Source organism: Myotis nattereri (genome assembly GCF_964212035.1).
Source record: "Myotis nattereri genome assembly, chromosome: 1".
Classification (NCBI taxonomy): domain Eukaryota; kingdom Metazoa; phylum Chordata; class Mammalia; order Chiroptera; family Vespertilionidae; genus Myotis; species Myotis nattereri.
Window position 1 is genome coordinate 197,667,889 of NC_138075.1, and position 17,906 is coordinate 197,685,794.

Here is a 17,906-nt window from a genome sequence, read left to right on the forward strand (position 1 = left end):
CTAAAACTCCACTAGGGCAGGAATTTGGTGTTTCCCTCACCGTTGGGTGTGTAGAAACTATCATAGTATTGAAGGAGCAAGGAACAGACTTTCTCCATCTCTCTTCTTAATAGAAGCTCTAGTTAAAAAAGAAATAACCAAACTAATAAGTTGTAGTCTTTTATTTTTATTAATTGATAGTTATAATAGTATTTTTCTAATAGCAAATTAAAATGCTTTTATATTGTGGTTAGAGGTGTTAACATTTCTGATAATTTTTATTTTGATTAATAAAAATTAATGGTAATGTTTAGACTGTTTCATAGAATCATACTGGAAATACCAGGTAATAGTACTTACCTCATAGTAATGTTATGAAGATTGAATTAGTTAATATGTATAAAGCACTTAGAACAGGGCTTCACACATAATGAAGTGCTTGGTAACTATTAATTAGTCATTGGAAATGATACTGAGACTGATTTTTCCCCATCATTCTGCTGGAGGGCCCCTGATGGTCAGTTGATCAATACATCCATGCATAGGGAGGCTGGCTTTGTTGTCTCAGGGCAGTCTTTCTTCAGGCCCTGAAAGGACCCTCCACAAGGACTTTACCTCAGCTTCCTTCTCAAAGCCTTGAGGCTATGGGGCTGGGATGAGCTTCAAAATGGCAAATATTTTGTCAAGTCATAAGGGTTTAAAATAGGCTCTGCTTTTCAGCCCTGTATGACCGCTTCACCTCTTACTTCCCTCCCTTGCCCATATCATCTCAGAGATGCCTTCTCTCATCCCTTTTCTTACTCTGAGCAGCCATACTGGACTTCTTTTTCTTCCACACTAACGCCATATTCCTCTGGCCCTTTGAACATGCTGCTCCTTTGGCTGAAATATGTTCTTTCTCTCCCCTCCCCCTAACTTTATTTGGCCAGATCCTACTCATGCTTGCATTAAATGCTCCTCCATAAGGAGGCCTTCTTTAACATTTTCCACCAGACTGGTTTGCATATCTGCCATGCTTTCTCTTCACACCATCATGATTCTTAAAGCCTTTTATCCCATTTAGCATTGCCCTGTAGACTGAGCTCCCTGAGTGTGATGGGATCTGACATGTTCATAGCTACATCTCCAGTTCCTGGCACATATGAGACCCCAATTCATGTTGTATATATGGATGGGGAAAAAATACTGGAGTATACTTAGAATTTGGTTAGCATTATTTCCACAGCTGCCTTTGTTTTAACAGAAGACTTATTTTTTTTTTTTTTCCTGTAAAGCTGCCGAAACTTAGAAGCTGATTCTGTCACAGTGTAAGATGCCTTTGGAAAATTCTGCATTCCTCTTAGATGACTCTTTAAGACTTGGTGAGTTACACTAGATACCTTCAACCTTCATTTTGAGCTAAGAGGTATGCCATCTTTTTTTTCTTTCTTTCTCTCTTTTCATAATTATTGGGTATAATGAGGTTTGAAATCTGGCGAGGAGCATAGGACAAAGTATTATAAAAATATTTAGGGCATGATTTGTTATTTTCTTTGATAACTTTTAATTACCTTAGAATTTTCATTCTTAGGAGTAAAAAGTTATTCATTCTACATGTAAAGTATTTTTAGCAGTTCCTGGAATTTTTCAAATTTACTGCTTAAAGGTAAGATGTATAACTTTTTGTTTATTTTTCTGAGATAAAGAAAGGTAATTCACAAATGACTAAAAAGTAGAATAAGAATTATTTCCTGTTGGATTTTAGGTTTAGATATAAAGAATCAGTTGATTAAGGTAAAAAAGGACCAGTTACCTACTGCAGCTTCAGCTTACAAGCAAGTCTTTCCATCAAGGATGTGCACACGCGACCAATCCAGCCTGCTGCCTGTTTTTGTGTGGCCCGTGAACTAAGAATAGTGTTTACATTTTTAAATATTGAGAAAAAACTTAATAATACTACTTTGAACATGGAAATTATATGAAAGTCAGATGTCAGCATCTGTGAATAAAGCTTTTATTGGAACAGCTACTATTTTTTTAATATATATATTGTGTATGGCTGTTTTCAAGCTATAGTGGCAGAGTTAAGTAGTTGAATCAGAAACCTTAGGCCCAGGAAGCCAAAAATATTTACTACGTGACCCTTTGCAGAATAAGTAGCTGACTTCTGCTCTACGTGGTTAGAGAAGTATTTTTTTAGATTGGATGCTAAGTTTTAAGAGATGAGTGGGAGGATATTAGAGGGAGGTGAGAATCAGTACCAACTTTCAGTGACTTATTTATATTATTTATACCTTTATCCTGGAAAGTGTAATATATTCTAATTACATTGGCTTGTGTTGGTGTTTTAAAATAGAAAATAAAGAGAAATCTATTCTTCTGTTACTTTTCTTCTAAAATGAGAGAGAGAGAGAGAGAGAGAGAGAGAGAGAGAGAGAGAGAGAGAGAGAGAATTATTGTAGGACTCTCAGTTTTTTTACCAGGATTTAATGTTACCATAATATCTTAGGTTTTTATAAGATTATTCATACCTTTTATACAGTTTCTTTTTTCCTAATATATGGAGATTTCCTGTTATTTTTAAGTGAAAGTACTAATATATTTGGAAACTTGCTGACTCACTCACTGTTGGGGATGTAGGTACATAGTCCCTTTTGAGTCTATGAATAGCCTTCGAGGATAATCTTAAGGAGCTCTTCTGTAATGACAGAGACTGGTTAAGTTTTATATTAGGAGACAAAAGACTGTGATTTTAGTATTATCTTTCTTGTCCCTCTAGAGCACTTAATAGTTTTGTGACTTTGGAAGCATTTACCACTCTGAATCCTAGTTGCTTCATTTTCAAAATAGGGGAAAATAATAATTGTTAAGACTTACTAAATTATAAGTTTCTTAAGGATAGGTATTATGCCTATTTTTTTAACCACTAAATACCCCTGTAGCTGTCACAGGCTTGGTACATAGTTGGCACACAGTCAATGTTTGTTGAGTGAAAGAACAAAATCTGTTGTAGTCCAATAACTATCTATATGCGATCACAATGATTCTAGTTTGTTTTTTAAAGGTTTGCTTATTGGGATTGGGTGATTTTGTTAACTATAGGAGAGAATTTTGTCGAAAACAGTGATTTCCTCTGGATTCATTCTTTATAGACAGTCATCAAATCATTGCCCAGATTTGTCTAAGTTGATTATATATTGTTATTTTTTTTTTGAAATCTTAAGAGACCAGATGAACCACTAATCCCAGAAATACCAATCTCAAAGAAAACTAGAAGTCTCCTCATTGTAAAGTTTTAAAATATATACCTACTAAAAGCACTCTTGGATAGGAAGACATATATTCTCATCTAAATCTTCTGAAACTTTTTTCTACTCTTCCACTGAACCTCACCCGAGGATATGTTTATTGATTTTAGAAAGAGAGAAAGGGGGAAAGAGAGAGAGAAACATTGATGCGAGTGAGAAACATTAATTGGTTGCCTCCCATATGTGTCCCAACCAGGGATTGAACCCTGTGCCCTAACTACAGTCTTTTGGTATATGGGGTGATGCTCCAACCAACTGAGTCACCAACCCAGGGCTGAACCTCTTTTTTTTTTTTTAACGAAGCTTTCCTATATATTTTGCTCAAGATTACCCAACTTTTAAAATCTTGCCTTGCAGAGTATCTTGTGAAGATAAGATAATTTAAAAGGTATTTAGCTGAAGACAACTGTTCTAAATTAAAGGAGTTCAGAAAGATATGACAGCTAAATGTGACTCTGGACTGGATCCTCTAGTGGAGGAGGAAGAAAACCCTAAAGTACTTTATTTGATCAATTAAAAAATTAGAGAGTAGGCATTAATTAAAATATTTTACAATTTAAAAATATTTTACAATTTTTAGGTTTCCTGAAGTAACTATGCTATGGTTGTTTAAGAGAATGTCTTTATTAGTAAGAGGTACACATCGAAGTACTTAGATGTAAAAGGGCATGCTATATATGACTTACTCTCAAGTGGATCAAAAGATATGCTTATATATGATAAAGAAAATGATGAAACTGTTAAAAATTGGTGAATCTGGATAAAGTATATATCCTATAAAGTATATATAGGAGTTCTTTGAACTATTTTTATTACCTTTCTGGAATTTGAAATTATTTCCAAGTAAAAAGTTTAAAGAGATGTCTTTAGCAGTTACCAAAGAAACCCCTGGAAATTATGTCCAGATACTATTGCTTTTAAATTATTTACTTCTATTAAAAATACACTTGTAGGCTGGCCAGTGTGACTCAGTGGTTGAGCATCGACCCAGGAACCAAGAGGTCATGGTTCAGTTCCTTGTCGGGGCATATGTTCAGGTTTCAGGCTAGATCCTCAGTAGGGGCTGTGCAGGAGGCAGCAATCGATGATGTTTCCTCTTTCATCAATGTTTCTATCTCTCTCTCCCTTCTCTTTCTAAAAAATCAAAACAAAAAACATTTAAAAAAAAATATCAAAAAATACACTTGTATTCCACCCTGGCTGGGTGGTTCAGTTGATTGGAGCATCGCATTGTACAACTAAAGGTTTGGGGTTCAAGTCCCAGTCAGGGCACATACCTAGGTTTCAGGTTCCATCCCCAGTTGGGGTGAATATGGAGGCAATCAATCAATGTTTCTCTCACAGACATGTTTCTCTCTCTATAATCAATAAAAACAATCCCTTGGTGAGGATTAAAACAACCACAGAAAACCCCCCCACAAGCTCACAAAGCTTTTTAAAAAGTGCACTTATATTCCTTGTGTTTATTTTTTAAAGTATTTTCACACATACTCTGTTTACATGGTGGTGCTGTTATTGACCAGTGTTTTTTGTTGGATGTTTTGTGATTAGCCATTTTGTCATCAACGCAGGTGCTCTGTTTTATGTCACTTCACTAGATTTAATAAGTTTATAACATAAATAACTTATTAAACAGATTTAGTTATTTTAGAGTAATGGTGAAGGTAAAATGAAATAGAACTTTGCAAATGTAAAAGCTGCTATACAAAGATAATATCTTTATAGTAACAGCATTCTTGCAGATTATCTCATTAGTTATTTTAATCATAAGATCATAGTTAAATGCCAATTGGTGTAATTTAGAACTTCAAAAAATTTTAGGTATAGTCTATTTAATCTAGTCTGTACTTTTCTTCACTTCAGCTCATTTCATTAAAATTCAATTAAATCTTCCCTTAATTCCATAAATACATTGTTCTTAAAAGTGTATCTGGTTTTATTTATTAAATTTAATTTATTATGTTTTGAAGGAAATTCAAGAATAAGGATATATTATAGTGTTTCTCAAAATGGTATTAATAAATGCAGTTACTTTTTAGCATTTATTTTGTGCTATGCATCATGTTCTAAGCACTTCACATTTAACAGTTTTATTTCCTCAACAACCTTATGATGACACCTTGCCTTGACTTACTCTTTTCAATTGAAGATAAAACTTAGATGCTAAACCTCAGAAGCTCGAGTTTTCTTACCTTTTTTGCCAAATACAAACTATAGAAACTAGTGTACTGGACCTTAATACAGAAAAATTCATCAATTGTATTTACTTTAAGAAAAAATACTATTTTAGAATTTTGTGGTTTGTGAATATGGGATAGTTTTAACTTCAGGCTAGACTTTTTATTGCTCTCATAATTTCGAAAGGATCCACATCAAGACAAGTCTTCAGTAATTATATTGAAAAAGGAAGTAAATGTGACTTTGTAACCCAACTAAAAGGCAGACTGAAGTAGAACCTATTTCTATTAGAAACTTCATTTTACCAACAAGCAAAATAACCAAAAAATTAAAAATTAAAAATGAAGGGACTGATAATAATGCCAACTTTAAACAACTTTGAATGAAAACATGCATATTATGAAGTGCATAAATTCTGAGTATCATTTTGATGAAATTTTATGAAGTCATTCTTTAACCAATACCAAGATCAAGATATAGAACATTTTTATCAATCCAGGAGCCTTCTTCATGCCTCCTGACATCACGCTCTCCGACAGGTAACTTACTCTGAGTTCATTAGTATTATCTATTCATTAATATTGTCTATTTTTGCACTTAGTGTCTGTCTTTATTTGATAATCTTGTTTACGCAGTCATCTATGTTGACTCATATAGCAACAATTTTTCTTTTTTCATTGCTTTGTAATAGCATCATTTGTATGTATACACCACAGTTTATTTCTTTATTCTACTGTTGATGGACATTTAGATAATTTTCAGTTTGGGGCTGTTATGAACAGTGGTGCTGTAAATATTCTTGTGTGTCTTTTGGTGTACATATATGTGCATTTCTGTTGGCTAAATATCCAAGAGTGAAATTGCTGGATTAGGGTATTTACCTACTTAGCTTTAGTAGATTCTCCCAGTTTTCCAAAGGGGTTGAGTCAATTTACATTGCCACCGGCAGTATACAAGAGTTCTTATTGATCTATATCCTCACCAATACTTGAAATTACTAGTGTTTTTAATATTAGCTCTTCTATATATGTAGTAAAAATTTTGTAGTTTTAATTCACAACTCCCTGATACGTTCAAAGGCTTAGTAGATATTTATATACTTGTTGACCATTTGGATATCTGCTTGAGAAATGCCTGTTAATGTCATTTGCCTGTTTTTCTATTGTGTCTGTCTTTTTAGGAATTCTTTATCTGTTTATAGGATAAGGTTTTTTGTTGGATTAAGTATTAAAATTCTTCTGTTTCTTCACTCTTAATAGAATAGCATGTCTTGATTAATATAATTTCCTTATTTTAAAAAAGCCCATTTTAACAAAGTATTCTTTTATGGTGTTTTTTGTGTGTTTTATGAAATCTTTACCTATCCCCAAACCAAGAAAATATTCCTATGTTTTCTTCTATAAACTTAATTGTTTTAACTTTTATATTTAGGTTTATGCATGGTATGTGGTAGGATTCATGGTTCATTTTATTTTCCATATGGAAATCCATTTGGTCAAGCATTATTTATCGAAAAGACTATCCTTTCCCTAATGTAATACAATAGTCCCTTTATTGTAAATCAGGTGACTCTAATAATTTGTGGGTCACTTTTTGGACTCTTCTCTGTTCCATTGGTCTGTTTGTTCTTGTGTTAGTAAAATCCTCTTTCAATTAGTGTAGCTTTAAATCTTTCTGCTTTGTTCTTCATAATTGCATTAGTTCTTTTTGGTACTTTAAATTTCAGTAAAAATTTTATACTCAGCCTATCAGTTTCCCAATAAACAACCAAACTCTGCTTAATATTAAACTTGTTTAATATTATTTGTTATTTATTATTATTAACTAGCTTAATATTGAATCTGTAGATCATTTTGGGTGTATTGACATCTTTCAGTATTGAGACTTTTAATACATTAATCATGGTATATAACTTGATATATTTAGGCCTTTAACGTTTTCTCTCAGAAATGTTTTGTTATTTTGTGTGTAGACTTCTTATACATCTTTTGTTAATTTTTAAAGGTATGATAGTGATAACTGGTATGTTTTTTAGAAGTCCTTATAATTTGTAGATCATACTGGAGTTCATACAGATGAAAGGATATAGTTTTTGGGATTTGCTTTTAATAATGCAAGGGGAGATAGTAAGGAATGGGGAAGGGGCAGAATAAATGAAATAATATTGACCATGGTTTGATAATTGTTGAAAATGGGTGATGGGTATATAGATTAATAATTTTATTACTCTTTATTTTTTTATATGTTTGAAATTTTCAATAAAAACAGGTATGGTTGGTTTTCTTTTTGTTTGTTTTTCTTTTTGTTAATCCTCACCTGAGGATATTTTTCTATTGATTCCATTGATTTTTAGAGAGAATGGAAGAGAGGGGGAGAGACAGAGAAAAACGTCAATGTGAGAGAGACATATTGGTTGGTTGCCTCCCACCTGTTGCCCCGACCAGGGCTGGGAATTGAGCCTGCAACTGAGGTGTGTGCCCTTGACTAGAATTGAACTTGGGACCCTTCAGTCCAAGGATAGGCCAATGCTCTATCCTCTAAGCCAAACTGGCTAGGGCAAAAATAGGTTTTTAAAAATGTAATGACTGCAGTAGATTGAAATATACATTTATATAATAATCCAAAAGTTCATAATAATACTTTTTTAAAAAAACCTTTGTAGGTAAGCAGTTCATTACTCTGAAAACTATTGGTAAATGAAAGAATCAAGCATTTATTCTTTTTCTGCACAAATTATATTTCAAGGTAACTAAATAGTTAGGAAGATAGGTTTACCATTATAGAAGAATCACAGCTAATAAGAAATGCTGGGAGAATGATTGGATTAGAAACTCACCACAGCGCACCCTGTAGTAAAATTATGAATCTAGATAATGATCAGTCAAAGACTACTAAAGCCTTTAGGTAAAAGTCTGTTGGGAAATGGACATAATTCAATGAATAGCCAAGATGGAGTAAGCCTTTCTCTGTGACTGAATGGAACTAAAAACTGTCAGGAGTTACGAGAGGAGAAGTGGGGTTGTGGGTAGGTAGTAAAGGGGATCAAATACATGGTAACAGAAGGAAATTTGACTTTGGGTGGCAAATACACAATGCAATATACAGATGATATATTATAGAATTGTACACTTGAAATCTATATAATTTTATTAACCAGTGTCAATGCAATAAACTGTCAGTAGAATACAAAAACCATCTAAAGACTCTGAAAGTTAATAATGGGCAAATTGAGAAAGGAAGTCATAACTTGAAGAATAGTCTGTATAATGGTGAGTGTACCTTTTTTATCTATGCCCCAGCTTTGACCAAATGGGCTAAATTGTAGAACTACACAAATTAGTATAGCAATTATCAAAAACTCCAAGAAAAAACCCTATTTCTAGACAGAGGACAAGGAAAGGAATCTTTTCTTTTGCTCTCTCAAGTCTACCCTGAGACCATCTCCACCTGTAAGCAATGTTGCATTGCCGTGGTGGCACAACTATTTAAAACTCTGAGAGAAAATAATTTCTCTGGCCAGAGGAATTGGGAAAGAGGCCCCTGGAAACAAGAGCATGCTGAGGGAACCTCAGAGAAAAGAGAGCAGATATGAGAGGATATTCCCTCATGGTGAGTATGAATCCACAGAAGTTCCACCTCACACATGAACTACACATGCACAGAACCGGCCTAAAGCAAAGACTAAGAGAATTGAACTATACTAGTAACATAAACTACTGTTCAAATCTCAGATTTGCCTCTGAGTGATGCTCACAAAGGATAAGCCCAAATAACATACATACTAAAGACTTTGAAAATTGAACTGACATTGGAACTACCACCCACAGAAGGCAATATAGTACTTCCAGTCTAAACTTAAAAAAAAAAAAATCGTCAAATTCTTCAGAAGATGTTATTAGAATTTAGAATTTTATAACCTGATTTTCAGAATGTCTAGGATATAATCTCAAATTACTTGACATAAAACAAAAAGGGAAATCTGGCCATTTTTTATGGGAAAAGACAATGAACAGATGCCAACTCTGAGATGATCCTGATGATGGAATTATCAGAAAAATACTGTTATTTTAAAAAATGTTTTTATTGATTTTTAGAGAGGAAGGGAGAGGGAGAGAGAGAAACATCAATGCTGAGAGAGAATCATTGATTAACTGCCTCCTGCATGCCTCACACTGGAATCAAGCCCCCACCCCAGGTATGTGCTCTGACCAGGAATCAAACCATGACCTCCTGGTTCTTAGGTTGACATTTAACCACTGAGCCATGCTGGCCAGGCATCAGAAAAATACGTTAAAGCAACTATTATATCCATGTTCAATGAGATAAAAGTAAACACTTTTGACATGAATGTAAAGATCTCTGAAAATTAGAAAAAAGAATCAAATGGAAATTTCAGAACTGAAAAATACAATTATATATGAAATACATATTTACTGCATGGGCTCGGTAGCAGGCTTGAAGATAAATCAGTAGAAATCTCAAATCCTGTGTCTTCTGTATCAAGGTTATACCTCTGTTCTATAATGCTTGATAAAAGTCTCGGCTGTACCCTGTGAAACCTAGCCATAAGCCTTCTGGCTGTGAATGTTTGTGCCATTTACACATCCTCTTTTATCCATAATTACTACTGCATACTTGCATGCTGCAGAGAAGAGGGGTCTGTGCCATTTGAGCCCATTTCTCTTGTTACTCTAGGGTCTTGGCCTGTCATTTTTCTAGACTTTTCATTTCAGGTAAGGATCAAGCACAACAGTCAGTGGGTTAAAAATAATAGTCAATTAAGGGATAAAAAAAAAAAAGCTTTGAAAATAGGGATAGAGAGATAAGTAGAAGTGGGTAGCATAGATATATATCATATATTGCAGAATTTTAAAGGAAATAAAATTTATCTTAAATATAAATGTAGATAAACTGATAACTTTGGTGAAGAGGAAATGCTATACAGTTGTTTTCTGAATAATCTGTGGTTCAAGATGCATCTGAACTTAATTGAACTAGTTTTCAGTTGGTCGGGAACTTGTTTGGCCTATTTGGCTGCACAAAAGCAACCTGGCAGTTTACCCAAGTTAAATAGGTCAGACCAACTGTCATTTTATGAAGGGATTATACTGCAAAACTTAGAGGAATACTTAAAAATTGATATGTTTTAATGGTACTTTATATGGATCTGGTGGTCTGTGACAAAGTTATATAAAATGTCAAAAATTATCAGTATATTAATACATATTAGTTATATATTACTAGATATCTAATAAGCTATCCTAAGCCTAGTATTTTCATAATACTACTTAATTATCAAATTTCTTAACAGGTCCCTGGAGATTTATAGTACTAATGAAATTCTGAGAATATGAATATTTCATATTCATTCTACCTCCCCCTTCTTTTTTCTGGAGATCCATCTCAGAAATTTACAAACACTTGACTTTTTAAAATAGACTATGATTTAATTAATCTTGTTTGGATAGCTGTTTGACACTTATAAGTTATGCCATTTTTGAATATTCTCTAGCGCATTAAGTAGTGGTCCAAAGGGAAGTATGCTGTAATAGTCATTTGGACATTAAATTAAACAAATGTTTTGCCATTCAGTAAAACATCCATAGAGCTTGTTGCTGCCATATAGCAATAAATTTAGACTTCAGTTGCAGTTGAACTCATGTTTCTGGAATTATTATCCACGTTGTTTTTCAATTCCATTAAAGAAACATGAAAGGAAAAAATAGTTCAGAAGTTACAAGCTTACTGGTATGGTGGCATATTCTTTTATCTATTGATAGATCAAATTATTCTTTGATCTTCCCCACAAGATACTTTATTTTGTCTTCACCAACGGGAAAATTGGGTCATGGTATATGGTAGGCAGATAATGGCCCTTCAAAGATGTCTATGTCCTAATTTCCAGAACCTGTATGTTATGTTACATGGAAAAGAGGAATTAAGGTTGCGAATCAGCTGACCTTAAAATGGGAAAATTATTTTGATTCTCTGGTGGGCCCAATGTAATCACAGGGTCTTTATGAGGTAAGTGGGAGACAGAAGAGATTGCAGCCAGAGAAGGGTGTGGCCTGCTGCTGGCTTTGACGATGAGGAGGGGCACCTCTAGAAGTTTGAAAAGGCAAGGATACAAGATTTTTTGCTAAAGTTTCCAGAAAGGAATGCAACTCTACAAACACCTTGAGTTTAGCCCAGTGAGACCAGTGTTGGACTCTGACCTTTGGAACTGGGAAATAATAAATTTGTGTTCTTTCTATTAAGTTGATAGTAATTTGTTATACCAGCCATAGGGAACTAATACACAGTATCTCTGTTTAGTTTTCCACTAACAATATGAATTTTACATATTGATTAATTGAATCCTGATGTGAATGACAATGTGATTTCCTGAGATCAATTCTAATCCTATATAATAAAAGGCCAATATGCAAATTGACCAAACAGCAGAATGACCGGTTGCTATGATGTGCACTGATCACTAGGGAGCAGATGCTCAATGCAGAAGAAGCTGCCCCATGGTGGTCAGTCTGCTCCTACAGGGGGAGTGCCACTCAGCCAGAAGCCGGGCTCATGGCTGGCAAGTACAGCAGCAGTCATGGGAGCCTCTCCTGCCTCCACATCAGCGCTAAGGATGTCTGACTGCGGGCAGCGGGCCTAGGCTGTCAGTCAGACATGCCCCGAGGGCTCCTGGACTATGAGAGGGCGCAGGCTGGGCTGAGGGACCCCCTCCCCCAAGTGCACGAATTTTGTGCACCTGTCCTGTAGTATATTATATTAAGAAGTCATTTATGTTGATAATATGTTGGGCACTAATGGGCAGACCTTTGTTTACTAGGAACCTTTATTTTCTACTTCATGGGAAGGGTGATAAGTACAAATTTAGTGTGGCTAGAAAATAGGTAGTATGTGTACGAGGGTACAATGAGAGATGAAGCTTGAAAGGAAAATTGGTGCCTTGTAATATGGCAAAACAAGTGATCTCCAAAAGCCTTGATTCCCCTCCTTATGTTCTTCAATGTTTGTATTATTTGTGTCTATATTAGTAAATGCTATAGTTGAAATTAGAAAAAGTTTATGTGAACACGACTTCAGCTATATTAGAATTGTAAGCAGCCATTGCATTTTGCCATGGAATGGCTTATCTGCATTATAAACACTCTATAGCAAAAAGGAAGAGTAGCATTTAGAAAAACATGAAAAAGAATTAAGCATCTCTAAATGTGATGAGCAACTTGACCAACAGAGACTTAATATCTCATATTTTTCCCTGATTATCTCAGATCAACTTACCTTGCTCCTTTGTGCCTTTTATGGGATGAGAAACTGTGAGGGCCCAGCAAAGATTAGAAGGCTAGGATAGGTTAAAAAAAAAAAAAAAAAAAGACATGCCCAGCTGGTGTGGCTCAGTGGTTGAGCATCAACCTATGAATCAGTTGGTCACATGTCAATTTTCAATCGGCACATGCCAGGGTTCCTGGTTCAATCTCCAGTAGGGGGCTTGCAGGAGGCAGCTTATCAGTGATTCTCGTTGTTGACGTTTCTCTCTCTCCCTCTCCCTTCCCTTCTCTGAAATCAATAAAAATATATATATTTTTAAAACACTTAAAAAAAAAAGACATAAACATAAGTAAACTAGAGCTATATTGCCAATTTATAAAAAGTCTTGTTTTATTTTTGTGGTTTTTGAATCAAGCTGATTACATGTTAGATTAGCTTGTATGAGGTAAGGTGCTTGAAACTGATGGAGAGGTGTTTGTGATTATTGGTAATGGTGAGTTCTAGAGTAACTCCAGGGGAATGAATAAGAGATAGGATGGAGCACAGGATTGCTGGAGGAGAGGAGGACAAGGAACTGACTGGTCAAGATATTGAGAGGATCATTTATGTAGATATTAAAATCCAAAAACAGTGACAGACGAGGTTTTGGAGAGAGTAACAGCCTTTGGGGAATAAGAGGACTTGTTCTGGGATTTATGAGCAGTTACAGTAAGGAGAGGATGATAGCTGATAAGTCTGGAGACTTAAAGAGTCAACGCTGGAAATTTTAGGGAAGGGAGAAAGAATAACTTAGAAATGATAATGAGGAATAAGGAAGTCTATCTCACCACCAGGGCCAAGTCATATGGGACATAGCAGAGAGAAAAAAGCCATCATTTGAAAGGATGGAGCTAGAGCAGAACTAGAGGAGAGTGAGATTTCCATTTGTGCAAGAAAGGTGAAGAGAGTGTGCAGCAGTACTATTGAAGAAATAGTATATTTTGCTAATGACATACTGTGAGTTCCAGAGGACACAGTTAAAGGATTTTGGAAATCTAGAAAGGAAGGGGAAATGGGCCAATTTAGGGATATACAGAGTATATAGGGATATACAGAGTATATAAGGACAAGACTCCAGGTGATGCAGAATAACCTGGGAGTCTTGGGGCCCTCCTGGTGACTGATATAAAAGGAAAGTAAGGCATAATGGGATTGGTCTTGATGGTTTTCTAGGCAGATTATTGTAAATATTGAGAGTGAGGATTTGGGAAAGGCAGATTTAACCAAGATTTGCCAGAGATTTTGGACCTGTATTAAATTTCTCTCGCTGCCATACCAGTTATCACAAACAGTGCAGATTTATTAGCTTACCGTCCTACAGCTCAAGTTATGCATGGGTCTCACGGGGGTAAAATCAAGGTGTCAGAAGGGTTGCATTTCTTATTGGAGGCTTCAGGGGAGAGTCTGTTTTCTTGTGTTTTCTTTTTTTTTTCCTTTATTGAATAAGATATTACAAATGTGTCCTTATCCCCCCAATGTCCCCTCATCTCCTTAATCCTGCCCTCACCCTCACCCCCTGTTGTCTACATCCATCACTTACGCTGATATGGGGCTTTCCAGGTTCCTTGGCTTGTGACCACCGTCTTTCACTTTCAAAACCAGCAACATTGCATCTTTCCGACCCTCCATCTGTCTCATATATCTCTCAGGAAAGACCCTCTATTTTTTAAGACTCATGTGATTACGTTGGACCACCCAGACCAGCAGTCGCCAACCTTTCGGACCTCACGCACCACCAGTGGTCTGCGGACCACCGGCTGGTGACCACTGACCCAGACAATCCAGGATAATCTCCTCAAGATCTTTAACCTTAATCACATCTGCAAATCCTGTTTTGCCATATAAAGTAACATGTTCCCAGGTTTCAGAGATTTGGGCCTGGTCCTTTTAGTGAGGCCGTTATTCTGCCTATCACAGATTCCGTTCTTTCTTCCTACTGATATTAGCATAGAGGCCTGGTTCAGGATGTAGTTCTGTGGTGGTGTAGATTCAGGGTAATGGTTCCTGGTTCACTGTGAAGTTCACTCTGACTCTCAGGCTTCAGCTCTCCCTGAACCTTCTGTAGGGCTCATTTGAGGCTGGGGACAGGCTCACGCCTCAGTCTCATCTCTGAAAAAGGAATGAGATGTTCATGTGTTTTGGTGGACCAGATCAGTCTGTTACATGAATAGGGAGCTCAGGCATTATTTGAAGAAATACATTAGTTGAGTCATTGTAATAGTCTTATATGCCACTAAGAGAACTGTATTAATTTTTCAGTTTTTGTTTATTAAATGAGGCTTCAAAATTTTACCTGGCATCTAGACATTTGATAGGCTACAGTTCTGGTATCATTTGATGTGTTTTTCTTGAGCCAGAGCCTTCTTCATGAGTCTTTGTTCCATGAGACTTTGGTATGGGTTGTGTTTCTTGTTCTGTCAATTTTTAATTTAAGTTGGTCTTAAAAATTACTATGGAGTCAAGAATGATTTTCAGCATGCTAATATTTTACATCCATTGTAGAGGTAGGCTAATATTCCCATTTAGTATTGAATTGAGAATTACTGTTTAATTTCATCTTTACTCCTATATTAAACTATTAATTTTAAAAGTATTTAGGTATTCACAAGTTAAAATTGTTCTCAGAAATAATTATTTTTAGCTATACTACAAACAGTTAATAATCTGCAGAAGCAAATTAGAATTTTTATAAATGGTGATAAATACAGTTAAGGATTGTTGACTAGGTTTTGTATTATATTAGTCAATTCAATTTAGCACTGCTTTTAATTAATGCTAGTAGATCTATCAGTCCCAGAAATATCTGTGATACCAGCTTTAACCTAAATTAGAAAGTAGGTCAGTGGGTCAACAGGTTATTAGGTTAGAAAAAGATTAGTTGTGGTTTCCATTTTATAAAAACCCAGGTTCCTGAGTTAACCATTTTAATAATAATTTAAAAATTATTAATAAATGAAATTTAAAGTTTCTTTAAGTTATGTGAATGCTGTATTAGTATAAGAAAAAAATCTCTTACTCATGTTTCATAATGGTAATATGTTACTTTGTTATTCAGATTTCATTCTCTGAAATGGATAGGCATGTACTTTATGTTCTTATGTATAGCCGGTGCTTTTTTTTTTAATAAATATATTTTTATTGATTTCAGAGAGGAAGGGAGCAGAGATAGGAACAACAATGATGAGAGAGAATCATTGATTGGCTGCCTCCTGCCAGCCCCTTACTGGGGATCGAGGCTGAAACCCAAGCATGTGCCCTTGATCGGAATCGAACCTGGGACCTTTTGGTCTGCAGGCCAAAGCTCTAGCCACTGAGCCAAACCAGCTAGGGTACCAGTGCTCTTTATTAAACAATTAAAAGAAAAGGAAGAAAAAAGACAGCGATTAAGTTTTTCTCACTATAAAAATAATGCATGTTTATGGAAGGAACTTTAGAAAGTACTAAAGAAAATTTTTTAAAAAATTCATAAGTTAAAATAATTACTTTGGAATAACCACAGTTGTTACTTTTGGCATATTTGGATTTATGTTTGATATATTTTGATGCTACTGTTACTGCTATTGGACGCTTAAATTTTTTTCTAGGTTTGCTATTTTAAATAAGAATGCAATGACTATAAAACTTGGGATACATTTCTGATTATTTCTCAAAGTGAAATTACTGGGTCAGAAGATATAACTACTTTCAAGGTTTTACATATCTCACCAAACTTTTGTTAGTGAAAGAACATTGCTAATTGAAATTGACAGACTTCTGAAGTTCTTTTCACACCAAAAATTTTAATTTAGTAAAATTCGCCCTAATTTTCCTTCTCAAAGTTGAAAATAAAAACTAAAGTAGACACATACACACAAACACACACACAAAGTAGGGAGATGGGGGAAGAAACAAAATGTGAAGCAGCCATAATCTGAATAGTCAGTTCCTTAAATATTCTGTAAATAGGGTCATCATTCTCTATTGGATCATGACCTTTTCTGTATTATCTGATGCAGAGACGTCAATGAAAGTAATTCATATATGCTTATTAGAATTCTTAAAGCCATTTGATTAAAGTTTTATTTTTATCAGTCAGACTTCCTGAGTGCTTTCTCCATTATAAGAAATGGTATGTTTGAAACTATTGAGGACTAATTCATAGGAAACCTAGCAAATATAAATAATAAATACTATGGCAGTCCCTGTGCAGTTATATCATGTCATTCATTAGTCTTTATTATGGTCTGTTATAAGAAAGGCCCTACAAATTCTTCGTTGTTAACTAATTCCTTCAAATTATTAAGTGCCTATAAATCAACAGTTCTTCTTAAATCCATGAGAGAGGGAAAGCCACCAAGAGTGGAGAGTCAGACAGACAAATACAAGGAGCAACAGCTTCCCAGAACAGACTCACTGGTTGAATTCACCTTAAGGAACTGTGCTGGGTAGGAAACCTGAACTGTAATTAACAAATTGCTGGAAGCTTACTATGGACAATTTTAACGGTTAAAGACTCCAGGGGGACCTGCAGATATTGGGAGGGGCCTGCAACTATTGTGAGATTTACTTCCTGAACTTGACCAGATTCCCACATTAAATATTAGAGAAAAATCCACTGTTGCTTCCAGCAGAGGGAGGAAAGAAGGGACACTTAAAATAGACTAGAAGACTCTATTCTTAACAAGGCCTGTACTCAGAGGGAACTAAACCAGACTCTGAACTGCTTGGGTATTAGAGCCTAAATGACCTGGAGAAGGGAAATTCCCAGCCCTGTTAGTCTGCATGTGGGAAAAGGGAAATACCCAACTCTAGCCCAGTCTGACTATTCTATCCCTTCTAAGGAGGGAGGGAAAAAACTGAGAAGCTCTTATGAAGTTCACAGTCCAGAAGCACAGGTTCACTAAAAGATTAGACCTAATGATAGGACTGTACAATGCTTCCCCTCCCTCTGCATCTCACCACTATATTACTAAAGACCTACTTATAGAAATTCCTTCTACAAATACATCATATCCAAACCATACCAAAAGGCAAAGAACACAATTTGAAGAGATAGAGCAAGCACTGGAACCAGACATAGCAAGGATATTGGAATTATCAGACTAGGAATTTAAAACACTCTGATTAGTATGCTGAGGGCTTTAATGGGTAAAATAGACAGCATGCAAG

The 17,906-nt window shown here is 35.3% G+C and overlaps 1 protein-coding gene across 2 annotated transcripts in view; it reads left to right on the top strand.

The window, feature by feature from the left end:
• The window catches only part of CLOCK (clock circadian regulator), a 157,763-nt gene that overhangs the window by 43,964 nt on the left and 95,893 nt on the right, over positions 1 to 17,906 (top strand). Inside the window, exons 3-4 of one of the 2 annotated variants that reach the window (XM_081096990.1) lie at positions 1,254 to 1,384; positions 5,944 to 5,983. The gene's annotated coding sequence lies outside the window, so the exon portion shown is untranslated. The remainder of the gene's footprint in view (positions 1 to 1,253; positions 1,385 to 5,943; positions 5,984 to 17,906) is intronic. The other variant, XM_081096991.1, reaches the window with a different exon arrangement.